This window comes from Pseudophryne corroboree, chromosome 4, assembly GCF_028390025.1.
Source record: "Pseudophryne corroboree isolate aPseCor3 chromosome 4, aPseCor3.hap2, whole genome shotgun sequence".
In the NCBI taxonomy this organism is placed as follows: Eukaryota; Metazoa; Chordata; class Amphibia; order Anura; family Myobatrachidae; genus Pseudophryne; species Pseudophryne corroboree.
Genome location: NC_086447.1, coordinates 438,443,162 through 438,458,388, shown reverse-complemented (window position 1 = coordinate 438,458,388; position 15,227 = coordinate 438,443,162). Strand labels below are relative to the sequence as shown.

The 15,227-nt window shown below is 45.5% G+C and overlaps 1 protein-coding gene across 1 annotated transcript in view; it reads right to left on the bottom strand.

Moving 5' to 3' along the window:
* The window catches only part of LOC134909718 (cytochrome b5 reductase 4), a 530,443-nt gene that overhangs the window by 84,100 nt on the left and 431,116 nt on the right, over positions 1-15,227 (bottom strand). The gene's annotated exons all lie outside the window — the stretch shown is intronic.

The window sequence follows — 15,227 nt, the reverse complement described above, 5'->3', positions numbered from 1 at the left end:
GGGGGCGATCAACCTCGGTTCGGGTTGATCCTGTAAACCGTCCAGTAGGATCGGCCAGGTACGTAATGTGTGAGAAATATGGAAGTCACACAGAGGTTTTATGTGATGAATGGGAGAGAATGACGGTACAAGACCGGGAGAAATTCCCAAGAATAGGTAGCTTCAGCCCAGAGGTGTTACAAAATTTAAGGAGGAGGATATGTCTCATAAAATCAACAAAGAGACGAGTTCAGCATTATGATTGTTTACAGTTGTGGCAACAGGAAGGTGAGATACAGAGAGGTTTGGCTCAGGCGACGGGATCTGGCTCTAACAGAAAACTGATTGCCACGGCCCCGCCGCCACCATATATAGCAGGAGAGAAGTTGATTGCGGAGAAGGACGCACTAAGGTGTAACGCACAATCACTTAGTAACTGTGTAAATGTTAATGATAATGTTGACCCATTAACCCATGCAAGTATTAACCCGTGCAAGTTGTACCCTGTTTTGAACTTTCCTCAGGAGTGTGATCAAGAGGACGAAGCGGCAACAATTTCAGCGCTCTCTCTCGCAGCCACCATAGCAGAGACCACAGTAGGCACAGCACCACCCACGAGATTAGTAAAGGCCCCTAGCGGAGGGATAGGTGAGGTCGTATCGACTGGTAAGTACGGCACCATGCATTATACTGAAACAATTTCACCACAAGCTGTAGAATCTACACAGAATGATGTTGTTAGAATTACACCTGTTAGAGTAATAGCAGTGCCAAATGGGAAAACAGAAGCATCAGGAGCCACTCCCATTAGGAACATCGCCATGTACAGCCCATTTTCCCGAATGGAATTAAGGACCATAGTGTCTGAATTTCCTGACCCTAGAAAAGATTTAGTTGCCAGCCAAAAATACATCACAGACCTAGGAAACACTTTAGAGCCCAATAATAAAGATTGGCAGATATTGCTAAGAGCTTGTTTACCCTCCAATGTCGACTCAGCTCAATTCTTAGCTGATTGTGGACTAGACCTGGATGTACCTCTTACAGATGTGTACAACAAAGATAACGCAAAGAGGATAAATTTACAGTTAAAGGAGTATTTCCCAGCAGTTGTTAAATGGAACAAAATATTCTCCATTAGACAAAAAGAGTCAGAAACAGCTGCAGAATATTTCCACCGAGCACTATTAGAGATGGCAAAGTACACTGGTATAGAGGACATTAGGACCAATCCAAACCATCAAGAAGTAGCAGTATCTGTACTAATGGATGGTTTAAAGGAAACATTAAAGGCAAGGGTACAGACCACGCAACCATGTTGGCGAGGTCTGTCAGTGTCCACTTTGAGAGAGGCTGCTATTGATCACGACCGAAACATCACCAGACACAGGGAGTCGCAGAGTGATAAGCTAATGTCAGTAAGTATACAGGCTCTGACCACAAAGCAGCCTGCATATGTACCACCAAACCCTGTGGGTAAGTCAACTATGGTAACATGCTATTCTTGTCAAAGACAGGGACACTATGCACGAGACTGTAGAGCGAAAAATTTGCAAAGATCATACCAACCCCCTAGACAACGACACAACACACGACATTGGGATCAGGGTCCACAGAAACGGAGTTATGAGCCACATACAGGGGAAACAAAAAGATATCCCCCGAACAGAGACTGGCATGCCTCTGGTAGTTCCCAGCTATCTCCCTCACAAGTAGTTGCTGCCAGCGGGATTCAGGGAGGTCAGCATACCCAATAGGGGTGTGGCCATACCTGTAATCTGCAGCCAGTAAAATTGATTGCCAACCTTGGAAGTGAACCCGAGGTCACAATTAATGTAGCTGGTAAAACTTTAAACTTTCTTGTAGACACAGGGGCGGCCAAGTCAGTGATAAATTCGACAGTGGGCATGAGAACCACTGGTAGGACAGTTCCAGCCATGGGAGTAACAGGAGTAGTCCAGCACTACCCTGTTAGCAAACCAGCCGAGATTACAATAGGGCCTTTGCATACCAAGCATTCCTTTTTGCTGGCTGCATCGGCACCAACCAATCTCCTGGGAAGAGACTTACTGTGTAAAATGGGGTGCGTCATTTATAGTACTTCTGAAGGTGTATTCTTGGACATACCTGAGAAACACGCTCAGGAAGTGCGAGACATGTTAGACTCCCCATCAAAATTAATGTCACACACCATTATGACAAATAGGAATCCATCCCAAGTAGAAGAGATGACATCTCAGATACCAGAGTCACTTTGGACAAAAGACGGACAGGACACTGGATTAATGGCAAACGTAGCTCCAGTAGTTGTACAAGTAAAAGATGGTAGGATAGCTCCAAAAATCCCACAGTATCCTCTGAAGCCAGAGGTGGAGTTAGGAGTTTTCCCAGTAATAGAGCGCTTGCTACAACAGGGCATTCTGGTAAGAACGTCCAGCACTGCCAATAGTCCCATCTTCCCTGTTAAAAAGAGTGGGGGGAGGGGTTACAGGCTAGTGCAGGATCTAAGGGGGATTAACAAAATAGTTGAGAGTCAGTTCCCCGTAGTGCCAAATCCAGCTGTCATCCTAATGCAAATCCCTCCCACTGCCAAATTTTTCACTGTCATTGACCTCTGCTCCGCTTTCTTTTCGGTACCTCTGCATCCTGACAGCCAATATTTGTTTGCATTCACATACAGAGGAGTCCAATACACGTGGACTCGATTACCCCAAGGTTTCATAGATAGTCCAAGTATATTTTCTCAGGCTTTGCATGATTGTTTACAGTCTTTCCAACCAGAGAGTGGATCAGTATTGATACAGTATGTGGACGATTTACTGCTGTGTTCAGATTCACTGGAAGCATCCCTGAAGGATACGAAACAGCTCCTGTTTCATCTTTCAGACACAGGACACAAGGTGTCCAAAGACAAGTTACAATTATGCCAAACTAAGGTAAAATATTTGGGACACTGTCTAACACAAGGACTGAGACACCTGACCGCTGATAGAATCCAAGCAATTAGAGACATGACCCTGCCACAAACCCAGCAACAGATCAGAACGTTTTTAGGAATGTGTGGGTATTGCCGTAATTGGATCCCAGGGTTTTCCATTTTGGCGTTACCTTTGCAAGAAATGGTCTCCTCAAACAAACCTGATAGGATTTCGCATACAGACGAGTCCGAAACAGCATTTGAGAGACTCAAACAGTGCCTAACGCAGGCACCAGCACTAGGTATGCCAGACTATGGGAAACCCTTTGAACTATACGGAACAGAAAGTGCTGGTTGCGCAGCAGGTGTACTAACCCAAAAACACGGTGATGCCAGCAGGCCAGTTGCATACTACAGCGCTCAGCTAGACACGGTAGCGCGATCCCTCCCCACATGCTTGCGAAGCGTTGCTGCGATAGCATTGCTAGTGACAAAATGCGAAGATGTCGTGCTAGGCCACAACCTCACAATCCATACGCCACATGCAGTGTCAGCCTTATTGAATTCTGCCCAAACCAGACACGTCTCATCAGCGAGGTTTACAAGATGGGAATTGGCACTAATGGCCCCCGTAAACATCACCATAAGGAGATGCAGTGCATTAAATCCTGCAACATATCTCCCAGGTGTGCCTGGTCAGGCACAAAGGGTGGAAGATGAGAGTGATGGGGAAGGAGGATTTAATACAAAGGAAGATACACATGATTGTATGGAATATTTGACCCAAAATTTTACCGCAAGGCCTGACATCAGTGACAACCCATTGGAAAATGCAGAACTCACGTTCTACACGGACGGTAGTTGTCACAGACAGTCAGACTCGGGAGACTTGTGTACTGGATACGCAGTCGTAGATGACCAAGACACCATAGAAGCGGAACCGCTAGGCCCACCTCACTCAGCCCAGGTTGCTGAACTGGTCGCCCTAACCAGAGCATGTGAATTGGCTAAGGGTAAGTCAGCCAATATCTACACCGATTCTAGATACGCATTCGGAGTAGTCCACGATTTCGGAGCCCTATGGCGCCTCAGAAATTTCATGACGGCAGCTGGTACACCGATAGCGCATGCAGCTCACATAAAAAGGCTTCTAACAGCGATACAGGAACCCGACAGAGTGGCTGTTATCAAATGTAAAGCACATACATATAGCCAAGACCCAGTATCACTTGGTAACAGCCGAGCAGACGAAGCTGCTAAGTTAGCAGCTGCTACCCCCATACAGACAGACACCACACAACTGATGGTATTTAATACCATCAACACACAGAAGTTGTGTGAAATGCAGAATTTGTGTTCCACACAGGAAAAGGCTGTCTGGAAGGCAAAGGGATATGGCCAGGAGTCCTCAGGGCTCTGGACGGATGGACATGGTAAACCAGTGGCCCCCAGAGCATATCTTCCATGTCTGGCTGAAGCAGCTCACGGGCTGACTCATCTAGGCAAGGAGGGAATGTGCAAATTGGTAAGAGCATATTGGTGCGCCCCAGGATTCTCCTCTCATGCGAGTAAAAGAGCAATGTCATGCCTTACCTGTCTGAGAAAGAATATTGGAAAGGCAATACCTACAGAACCATCCCATATCCCACCTGCCGGCGGCCCTTTCCAGGTAATACAAATTGACTTTATACAATTACCCCCTTGTCGGAATTTGAAATATGTACTTGTCTGTATAGATGTTTTTTCGAATTGGGTCGAAGCATTTCCTGCAGCTACAAATACCGCTATGTTTACAGCTAAGAAAATTGTGCAGGAATTTGTATGTAGATATGGTATCCCTAGAATAATCGAAAGTGATAGGGGTACCCATTTTACAGGTGATGTCTTTCAAGGAATGTGTAAATTAATGGGAATTGATAGCAAGCTGCACACTCCGTACCGTCCACAGGCGAGTGCGAAGGTCGAAAGAGTGAACAGCACTATTAAAAATAAATTGAGTAAAGTGATGGCAGAGACAGGATTGACATGGCCAGAAGCTTTACCCATTGTTTTGTATAGCATCAGAACCACTCCCAGGTCCCCTCTTAATCTGTCCCCCTTTGAAATCTTGTTTGGTCGACAACCGCATGTCATGATTAACCCTCAGGATGATTTGAAATGTAACAATGAAGTAACTGTAAAGTACTTGATTAACATGAGTAAACAGTTAAGGAATCAAAATGATAATCTAAAGTTGGTGATTCCTGATCTACCTGATAGTAATTGTCATGACATTGAACCTGGGGATTATGTAATGATACGAAATTTTCTACGCTCAGGTTGCCTTATTGACAGATGGGAAGGACCATACCAGGTCTTATTGACTAGCACTACAGCATTGAAGGTTGCTGAGAGAGAGACTTGGGTCCATTCATCCCACTGCAAGAAGGTTGCTGATCCAGAGAAGTCCCGTGATAGGGAACAGACGGTAGAGGTTGTATCACTGGAGTGTCAGTTCCAGGAGGACTGAGGCGGCACCAGAGCCTTGAAGACCGAAAGCAGTTGTCGATTCCCCACTCCCTTTTATTGTTTTTCTCCACTTCCCATCCCCTCTCCCTTGAAATTTCTTTTTCCCCCTTCTCATTCTTCTCCGTTTCCTCCTATAAGATGGACTTGCCCCAAGAGACTGTGATCCGGATTTTCCTGTTGACCATGATGTTGACCAGAGCAGTCTGTTCCGGCGAGAGTACCATGGAGGTCGAGAGAGGTTCTGGAATGGGTTCTGATGATAAAGATGTAGGCGTAGTTTTCCAAGATCAACCTAACCAACAAGCAAAGGCGAGTATCAGAAAACGATCCGATAGCATTGATCATAGAAGAAATTGTGACGGATTGTTAGCTGAAGAAAACTGTATCTGCAGGCTCTGTAACAATGTCATTGAGGATGGGTGCATAAAGAAATGCCAATCCAGTTTTAATATCCATATGGACCGGCATCCATTGAGTGACTATCACTCCTTAGTGGGTAATGTATTAAACAAAACAGATTGTTGGGTATGCTCTCAAGTACCTCAGGGTCATAGCAAATCAGGGCTAGTACCATTTCCTTTAACGATAGGGGAGGTACTTGAGTTAAATGGTGGGAGACCGGTGGACCGGAGGTTTAATATCTCCAGCCCTCCTAGTTTGAAGCTCCACCAATACCACGTGGATAGGTCCCTATTATGTTTTAACATCTCCAATCCCCGAAAGCCGGGAAATTGGGAAGTGTCATGGAGTGACCACACCATGACCTTTTCGCATAGAGCAGATAGGATGCCTACAGATACAGAGCTTGTACGCCACATAGCCAGTAGAGGAAAATCTTTCCGGTATAGGTACACCTTAGGAAATAGGATTACTAGAGTTGGAGAAGTATCACCAGGATACTGTGCACATATCGTACAACCTGATACGTGCATTAAGCAGATGGAAGAATTAGGGTTAGGAGATTTCACCTGGAAGGTGTGTAATATGGTAATGTCCTTCTCCGTCCCATATGTTCTCCCCGATGATGCATATTTCATATGCGGGAGAAAGGCGTACAAGTGGCTTGCCCCAAACTCTGAAGGATTGTGTTATATTGGAAAAGTATTGCCTGAAGTAATGACTGTGTCACATGACAAAATGAAAGACATACACCGTGGTGCCCAAGCTCCTTATACTCACACTCATTACGAGCACCTCGTTAAAAGACAACTGTCAGAAAGTTTAGAGCATCCGGCCTCTGATCTGATCCATGAATCCACCGGGATTCAGGTTCTGGTGGCGTTAGATTTCACTCGCACCGCTCGAGGAGTGATGAATTACAGATACATTTCCGCACTCGCCAATTTGTTAGATAATATCACTGAAATGTATGATGACACGTTTAGATACACTGGAAGAGAACTGCAAGCTTATAAAACAGAACTGGTACAGCATAGAATGGTTCTTAATTACCTCACAGCAGTGACAGGCGGATATTGTGTTACATTGGCAACACAATACGGCGTGAAGTGTTGCACGTATATCACGAATAGCACCGAGGATCCGGTCGAGGTCATAGACCAAAAGATGGACGATATTCTCCAATTGAAGTGGGAATTTCGCCGAAAACACAATCTCACCCTTGCTGCTGTAGGTAATGAGCTGACTGGTTGGGTGTCATGGTTGAACCCGCGAAATTGGTTCTCTGGTTTGGGAGACTGGGCTCAAGGAGTCATAATGGATGTTGGGAAGTTTCTACTATGTATCTTAGGTGTTGTTATATCGATTGGATTGATATTTAGATGCGGGCAGGCTTTAATGAGGTGCAAACAAAGTACCAGAGTGATGAGTTTGAGGAGTGAGGAAACTGTAATTAACCTGGATTTGATTTACGACCCAACGATAGAAACAATGATGTGATGAAAATGCGATTATACGGTCCGTTTCTTTCACCTGTTTTTCTGGTTTTTTCTCCAAGATAACAAGACCCCCTTGGAAGAGGAAGTTGATGAGACGCTAAACAGACAACGGATAGACCAAAGAAGAAGTTTTGACCACTTGAGATATGGACATTTGATGAACTTTGCCATGGATCCCCAGTTTCCCTAGAATTCTTAAAATTACGCTAGCCCAACATTTTTTGTAAATCTAATGGCATTGACAAAGCTTATTGCTCACGCCTAATGAGCAAAACAGCGCAAAGAAGACGACATTCAACTGATACCGAACAAAACTTCAACCGACAGATGTACATTAACCTGACATAGAATACCACTGCATTTTCCATAAGTGTTCTTTATCTTCATCTCTACAACCCTCAGGTAATAACACACATAGTCGATAGGGAATACAGGCACAGATATCAGCAACCACATACCTCCCCCATTCATGTATCATCAACTAAAATGTGCTTCCCCATTTTGTTACAACTGAAAGTCGAAATGAGCTCGGTAGAGTTTGACAGCCCATCCACAGACCCTTAATACGGGATAAGAAGGAATTCAAATGTATACTTCGCAATACCTCGAAGCTTGATTTACAACACGTACGGCACGATGATACATGACCCCCCAAACATGGACTCATACACACATGCTTCTGCTATCTCACTAGGTCATACCCTCTTCACACCTACTCCTCTCTCCTTCCTTACCCAACCATGGAAATGAATTAACCCCTGACATATATTTTTCTCCTTTTGAAATATTTTAGAAGGTGGCAGTTATTATTGACTGCCAAAGGGTGGACTGTCAAAGTCAGAAAAATATCTCTATACACATTGCCATATTTGCACCTCACACTGGTCCGCGCTGCGCATGCGTGCGCTCTCCCGTGAAGGCGCATACCCGCAGTTGCGTGCACCCGCTGGTGCTCGGTATGCGTATTTACGGTAAAGTTTGTGTAGTCGTAGCGTGCGACTCAATCGTTACATATTTTCAGTAATAAGGTATTTTATAGATCATGGTCCCTTTGATAGATTCTGAAAGTTTGGTTAACATAGCACGTTCCTGAACAGAGAGATTCCTCTTTGTATTGTACGAAGGGTCTGACAGGGGTCATACAGCAGTGTTTGGTACCCATCGGAAGAGTATTTAAATAGCAATATTCCGGTGTTGGTTTGGAGCGGATTAATCGCTCGTGCGAATAGTTATGGACATAAGAAGTTTATGTCCATTTACTATTATTTGTTCTTACTTAATCATGCGGCGGGAAAACCAGTATCCCACCCACCTGAACAGTTGGAAACAGTCACAGCCCACCTGTATGAATCAACCTATGACCTTTTGTTATAATGCAGAGCCGAATTCCTGTGTCCAATGAACAATGAGATTGTAGGGACCATTGAATTGTATTATGTGTGGGGCATAAATAGCAGGCCGACCATATCCAACTTCACTCTCATCAACGGTTCTCATTGCTGATAACCGGGAGCTGGATATCGAGGCGCATGCGATCGTTTCCCCTTGTGCGTAAGTTCTCTCCGTAATCATATTGTCTTACTGTGAGCCATCTCTCTCATTTCTCTCTCTCTCTCTCTTCTCTTTCTCTCGTATTTTCCCCTCTATAGTATTGTATTGTATTTCCTGTATAGTTATCTGGTTAGTTGGTTTATGTTATATTGTAGTGTATGCTTTGTACTGTGATTCTTTTTGCAAGTATAATAGTCATAATACATATAATAGGTTTCGGACCCTAAGCCCAGGTATCTGTGTATTCTTTATAGTGTTAAGTATTCTCTGAGCGTCGGTGACGCTCAAGCAGCTTTGTAGTTAATCAGGTTACACAAGGTTGCACTTACACTTTGTCTCTGCACTAAGGTTTACTGTGTATTTCATTGCTAAAGGTATAGATATAAAGGTTTAACGTTGTGAGCGTCTGCATCGCTGGTGATCTCCTCGTGGTCCCGAGCGCCGCTACGCTATAGCGAATCATTACGATAGTCAACAGCCAATAGCGTGCCTGCCTGTGATCACTTGGCCGTGAGTGAACGTGACGCCTGAGCGTCTCGATCACGGCTAAGCGATCGATACGCAACTTACGTACCCTTACGGTACTTCTTACGTAGATAGCGTACAGTGTTCTTAGACCTCATAAAGGGTTATATATACGATAAATATTTAGCTTTATCAATAGATATATAGATTTATAATATAATATACATATATATTGTGCATAGGCGTGGGCACGGGGGGTGCCTGGTGTGCACAGGCACCCCCTAATGTCCGGCATCCCTGCACACACGCCTTCTGCTGCTGCCGCCAATTCCTATCTCTGACGCTGAAGGAAGGAGAGTGCAGCGTGCGTCTCTCCTACCTCTCACTGTGTCTCCATCTCCAGCAGTCATTTAAAATGTCTCTTGGCTGTCAGCCAATCAGAGCCCGTGGACCGGCTCTTGAATGGCTGCCGGCCCGTGAGCTTTGATTGGCTGGGACAGGGACACAGTGAGTGAGGTGAGGCACAAGAGAGACGCGCTGCACTCTCCTCCTCTCAGTGTCAGAGACGGGAATTGGCGGCAGCAGAGGAGGGTGAGCAACACATGGGGCATTTGTGTATCTGGCACCGCAGGGGGCATTTGTGTATCTAGCAGCACTGGGCTCATATGTAACTGGCACCGCAGGGGACATTTGTTTATCTGGCAGTACTAGTGTCATATGTATCTGGCACCGCAGGGGGCATTTGTGTATCTGGCAGCACTGGGGGGCATATGTATCTGACAACACTGGGGGCATATGTATCTGCCAACACTGGGGGCATATGTATCTGGCACTGCTGGGGGCATTTATGTATCTGGCACCGCTGGGGGCATTTATGTATCTGGCACCTCTGGGGGCATATATGTATCTGGCAGCACTGGGGGCATATATGTATCTGGCAGCACTGGGGGCATTTATGTATCTGGCAGCTTGGGGGCAATTATGTATCTGGCACCGTTAGGGGCATACATGTATCTGGCAGCACTGGGGGCATATGTATTTGGCACCGCGGGGGCATTTATGTATCTGGCACCGCTGGGGGCGTTTATGTATCTGGCAGCTTGAGGGCATATATTTATCTGGCAGTACTGGGGGCACATGTATCTGGCACCACTGGGGGCATTTATGTATCTGGCAGCTTGGGGGCATATATGTATCTGGCAGCTTGGGGGTATTTATGTATCTTGCAGCTTAGGGGTATTAATGTATCTGGCACTGCTGGGGGCATTTATGTATCTGGCAGCACTGGGGGCATATGTATCTGGCACCGCTGGGGGCATATGTATCTAGCACCGCTGGGGGCATATGTATCTGGCACCGCTGGGGACATTTATGTATCTGGCACCGCTGGGGGCATTTATGTATCTGGTACCACTAGAGGTATTTATGTATCTGGCACCGCAGGAGGCATTTATGCATCTGGCACCACTGGGGGCATTTATGTATCTGGCACCACTGGGGGCATTTATGTATCTGGCAGCTTGGGGGTATATATGTATCTGGCAACACTGGGGGCATATGTATTTGGCACCGCGGGGGGCATTTATGTATCTGGCACCACTGGGGGCATTTATGTATCTGCCAGCTTGGGGACATATATGTATCTGGCACCACTGGGGGCACATGTATCTGGCACCACTGGGGGCATTTCTGTATCTGGCAGCCTGGGGGCATTTATGTATCTGGTAGCTTGGGGGCATATGTATCTGTCACCGCTGGGGGCATATATATATCTGGCACCGCTGGGAGCATATATGTATCTGGCACCGCTGGGGGCATATGTGTATCTGGTAGTATGAGGGCATATGTTTATCTGGCACCACTGATGGAATATGTCTATATGGCACCACTGGGGACATTGAGTAAGGGGCAACACTGGGGGGCATATGTGTATCTAGCATTACTGGGGGCATATGTGTAAGGGGCGCTAGACACAGAATGAAGGGTGGTGAAGGCTAATAGACACAGAGCGCAGGGGGCAGGCTGAGAGGCAGAGTGCAGGGTGGGAGGCTGAGAGGTACAGAGTGAAGGGGGAGACTGAGAGATACAAAGTGAGGCAGATTGAAAGAGATGCGTGACAGGGAGACGCAGGCAGGAGAGGAATGTGGATGAGAGACAACGCTGGGAGGGGATGATGTTGGGGGTGAAAGCCAACGCAGGGAGGGGAGGAGATGGTGTGGCTGGGAGGTGAGGGTGTGTCTGAGAGACACAGGGAGGAGATGAGGGTGTGGCTTAGAGACACAGGGAGAAGATGAGGGTATTGGTAGGAGATGACACGAGTCTGGTTGAACTTCTGTTGCATGATGATGATCTTGGTTATATTCCTACACGAAAAAAACATCTTCTGGACCATGTAATTTCCTAAATGAATAGTGATTAATGATAGAAGATGCTCTCTGCCCAGGGAGGACATTTCTTCAGATGTTCCCTGTTGTGAGAAACCACCATATACTGTAAGTAAGGTGCATATGGAATGGAAAGCTCCCAGAGTAATGAGAAACAGATAGTGTGTCATGTTGACACGCTCACATGTGCAGTGGCAACGCCCCTTGTGGTATCTGATTTATATTGCTTTGAGTACCAATATGCAGTGCTAGACACACCCAATGGCGTTGCTAGACATGCTCAGTAGGTGGTGCAAAACACCCCCCTCCGACGGTGCACCCCCTAGTAAAATGTTCTGCGTACGCCCATGTAAATGTGTTATTATCTCAGTAGGGGAACCAAAAATGTGTGATTTTGAATAAGGGATACTCGACCTCTGTGTGTGTGTGTGTGTGTGTGTGTATATATATATATATATATATATATATATATACCGTTTTTGGGAACACTTAAACAACACAATGTAACTCCAAGTCAATCACACTTCTGTGAAATCAAACTGTCCACTTAGGAAGCAACACTGATTGACAATCAATTTCACATGCTGTTGTGCAAACGGAATAGACAATAGGTGGAAATTATAGGCAATTAGCAAGAGACCCCCAATAACGGAGTTGTTCTGCAGGTGGTGACCACAGACCACATCTCAGCTCCTATGCTTTCTGGTTGATGTTTTGGTCACTTTTGAAAGCTGGCGGTGCTTTCACTCTAGAGGTAGCATGAGACGGAGTCTACAACCCACACAAGTGGCTCATGCAGTGCAGCTCATCCAGGATGGCACATCAATGCGAGCTGTGGCAACAAGGTTTGCTGTGTCTGTCAGCGTAGTGTCCAGAGCATGGAGGCGCTACCAGGAGACAGGCCAGTACATTAGGAGATGTCGAGGAGGCCGTAGGAGGGCAACAACCCAGCAGCAGGACCGCTACCTCCGCCTTTGTGCAAGGAGGAACAGGAGGAGCACTGCCAGAGCCCTGCAAAATGACCTCCAGCAAGCCATAAATGTGCATGTGTCTACTCAAATGATCAGAAACAGACTCCATAAGGGTGGTGTGAGGGCCCGATGTCCACAGGTGGGGGTTGTGCTTACAGCCCAACACCGTGCAGAACGTTTGGCATTTGCCAGAGAACACCAAGATTAGCAAATTGGCCACTGGCATCTTCACAGATGAAAGCATGTTCTCACTGAGGACATGTAACAGACGTGACAGAGCCTGGAGACGCCAAGGAGAATGTTCTGCTGCCTTCAACATCCTCCAGCATGATTGGTTTGGCAGTGGTTCAGTAATGGTGAGGGGTGGCATTTCTTTGGGGGGCCGCACAGCCCTCCATGTGCTCGCCAGAGGTAGCCTGACTGCCTTTAGGTACCGAGGTGAGATCCTCAGACCCCTTGTGAGACCATATGCTGGTGCGGTTGGCCCTGGGTTCCTCCTAATGCAAGACAATGCATGTGACTGGAGTGTGTCAGCAGTTCCTGCAAGAGGAAGGCATTGATGCTATGAACTGGCCCGCCCGTTCCCCAGACCTGAATCCAATTGAGCACATCTGGGACATCATGTCTCGCTCCATCCACCAACGACATGTTGCACCACAGACTGTCCAAGAGTTGGCGGATGCTTTAGTCCAGGTCTGGGAGGAGATCCCTCAGGAGACCATCCACCACCTAATCAGGAGCATGCCCAGGAGTTGTAGGGAGGTCATACAGGCACGTGGAGGCCACACTCACTACTGAGCCTCATTTTAACTTGTTTTAAGGACATTACATCAAAGTTGGATCAGCCTGTAGTATGTTTTTCCACTTTTCAATTTTGAGTGACTCCAAATCCAGACCTCCATGGGTTATTAAGTTTGATTTCCATTGATAATTTTTGTGTGATTTTGTTGTCAGCACATTCAACTATGTAAAAAACAAAGTATTTAATAAGAATATTTAATTCATTCAGATCTAGGATGTGTTATTTTAGTGTTCCCTTTATTTTTTGAGCAGTATATATATATATATATATATATATATATATATTCAGAAAATTGAGTAAATAAAAGAGTCTGCTAGTGTCAGTGAAAAAACCTGTGAACTTAGGTGTAGTAAAAAAAAACAATAGGTAGCAACATAGCTTAAAAAACCTTCAGGCTGATGACACTTAGTAGTCGGACATGTGAAAAAAGAGATAAAAACAACATTGGCCCTCATTCCGAGTTGATCGCTCGCTAGCTGCTTTTAGCAGCATTGTACACGCTAGGCCGCCGCCCTCTGGGAGTGTATCTTAGTTTAGCAGAATTGCGAACGAAAGATTAGCAGTTCTGATATTAAATATTTCCCTGCAGTTTCTGAGTAGCTCCAGACGTACTCCTAGATTGCGATCACCTTAGTCCGTTTAGTTCCTGGTTTGACGTCACAAACACGCCCTGCGTTCGGCCAGCCACTCCCCCGTTTCTCCAGCCACTCCTGCGTTTTAGCCTGACATGCCTGTGTTTTTTAGCACACTCCCGGAAAACGCACAGTTTCCGCCCAGAAACACCCACTTCCTGTCACTCACTCACCGATCAGCAGAGCAACTGAAAAGCATCGCTCAGACCTGTGTAAAACGGCTTTGTTTTGTGTGAAAATACTTAGCGCGTGTGCCCTGCGGCCCATACACATGCACAGAATCTCCCATTTTAAGCCTGATCGCTATTCTGCTAAAAACGGCAGCGATCGAACAACTCGAAATGACCACCATAGTGTGTACTGTTTTAAAAATTTTTACAAAAGCTCAAAAATTAGGAACTCTGCAAGTTCCAATAATTATTTGGAGAGCCAGGTAAAATAAAAACAGTGACAATTTAATAGGCACAGTCCTGCCACAAATGCAGGTAACAAACATACAAGATTAAAAAATATAAACAGTTTATCTGTCCGAAAAATGCAGGTAACAAACGTACAAGATTGAAAAATATAAACAGCTTATCTGTCCGCATATGGGAAGTCCGAGTCCCTGTCTAACGCATTTCATCCTAATGTGAGGACTTCATCAAGGGGATATATATATATAAATGCGAGAGACCTCACTTACTGACTGACTCATCACTGATTCTCTTACTACCTGATATGTTAGGTAGCTGAAATTTAACAAAGCTACTCTATAGGAGGGAAATAGGAAAGCTAGTTAATTAGGATTTTAATAAACCTCCCCTAACGGGATGAAAAGGTGGTTGACATGATGACATCATTATCGATGCAGGCTTGCGTTGCGTAAAGCATAATGGCTAAACAGACAATCGGATCAAAATTTAGATTGAACCTCCACTGGGTAGAATTTTATAAACTATAAAAATGGTCCTGTCACTTTTTACTGTATCTGCTACGGGTGCTCCTCGGGTAACGACAAGAACCATGGATTATTATTTCCTTCCTACCTCCTATGTCTGTCTGTTTTTACCCAGTTTTGTTCTATTACTGTTGTTCTAATTGTAAAGCGCAACGGAATATGCTGCGCTATATAAGAAAC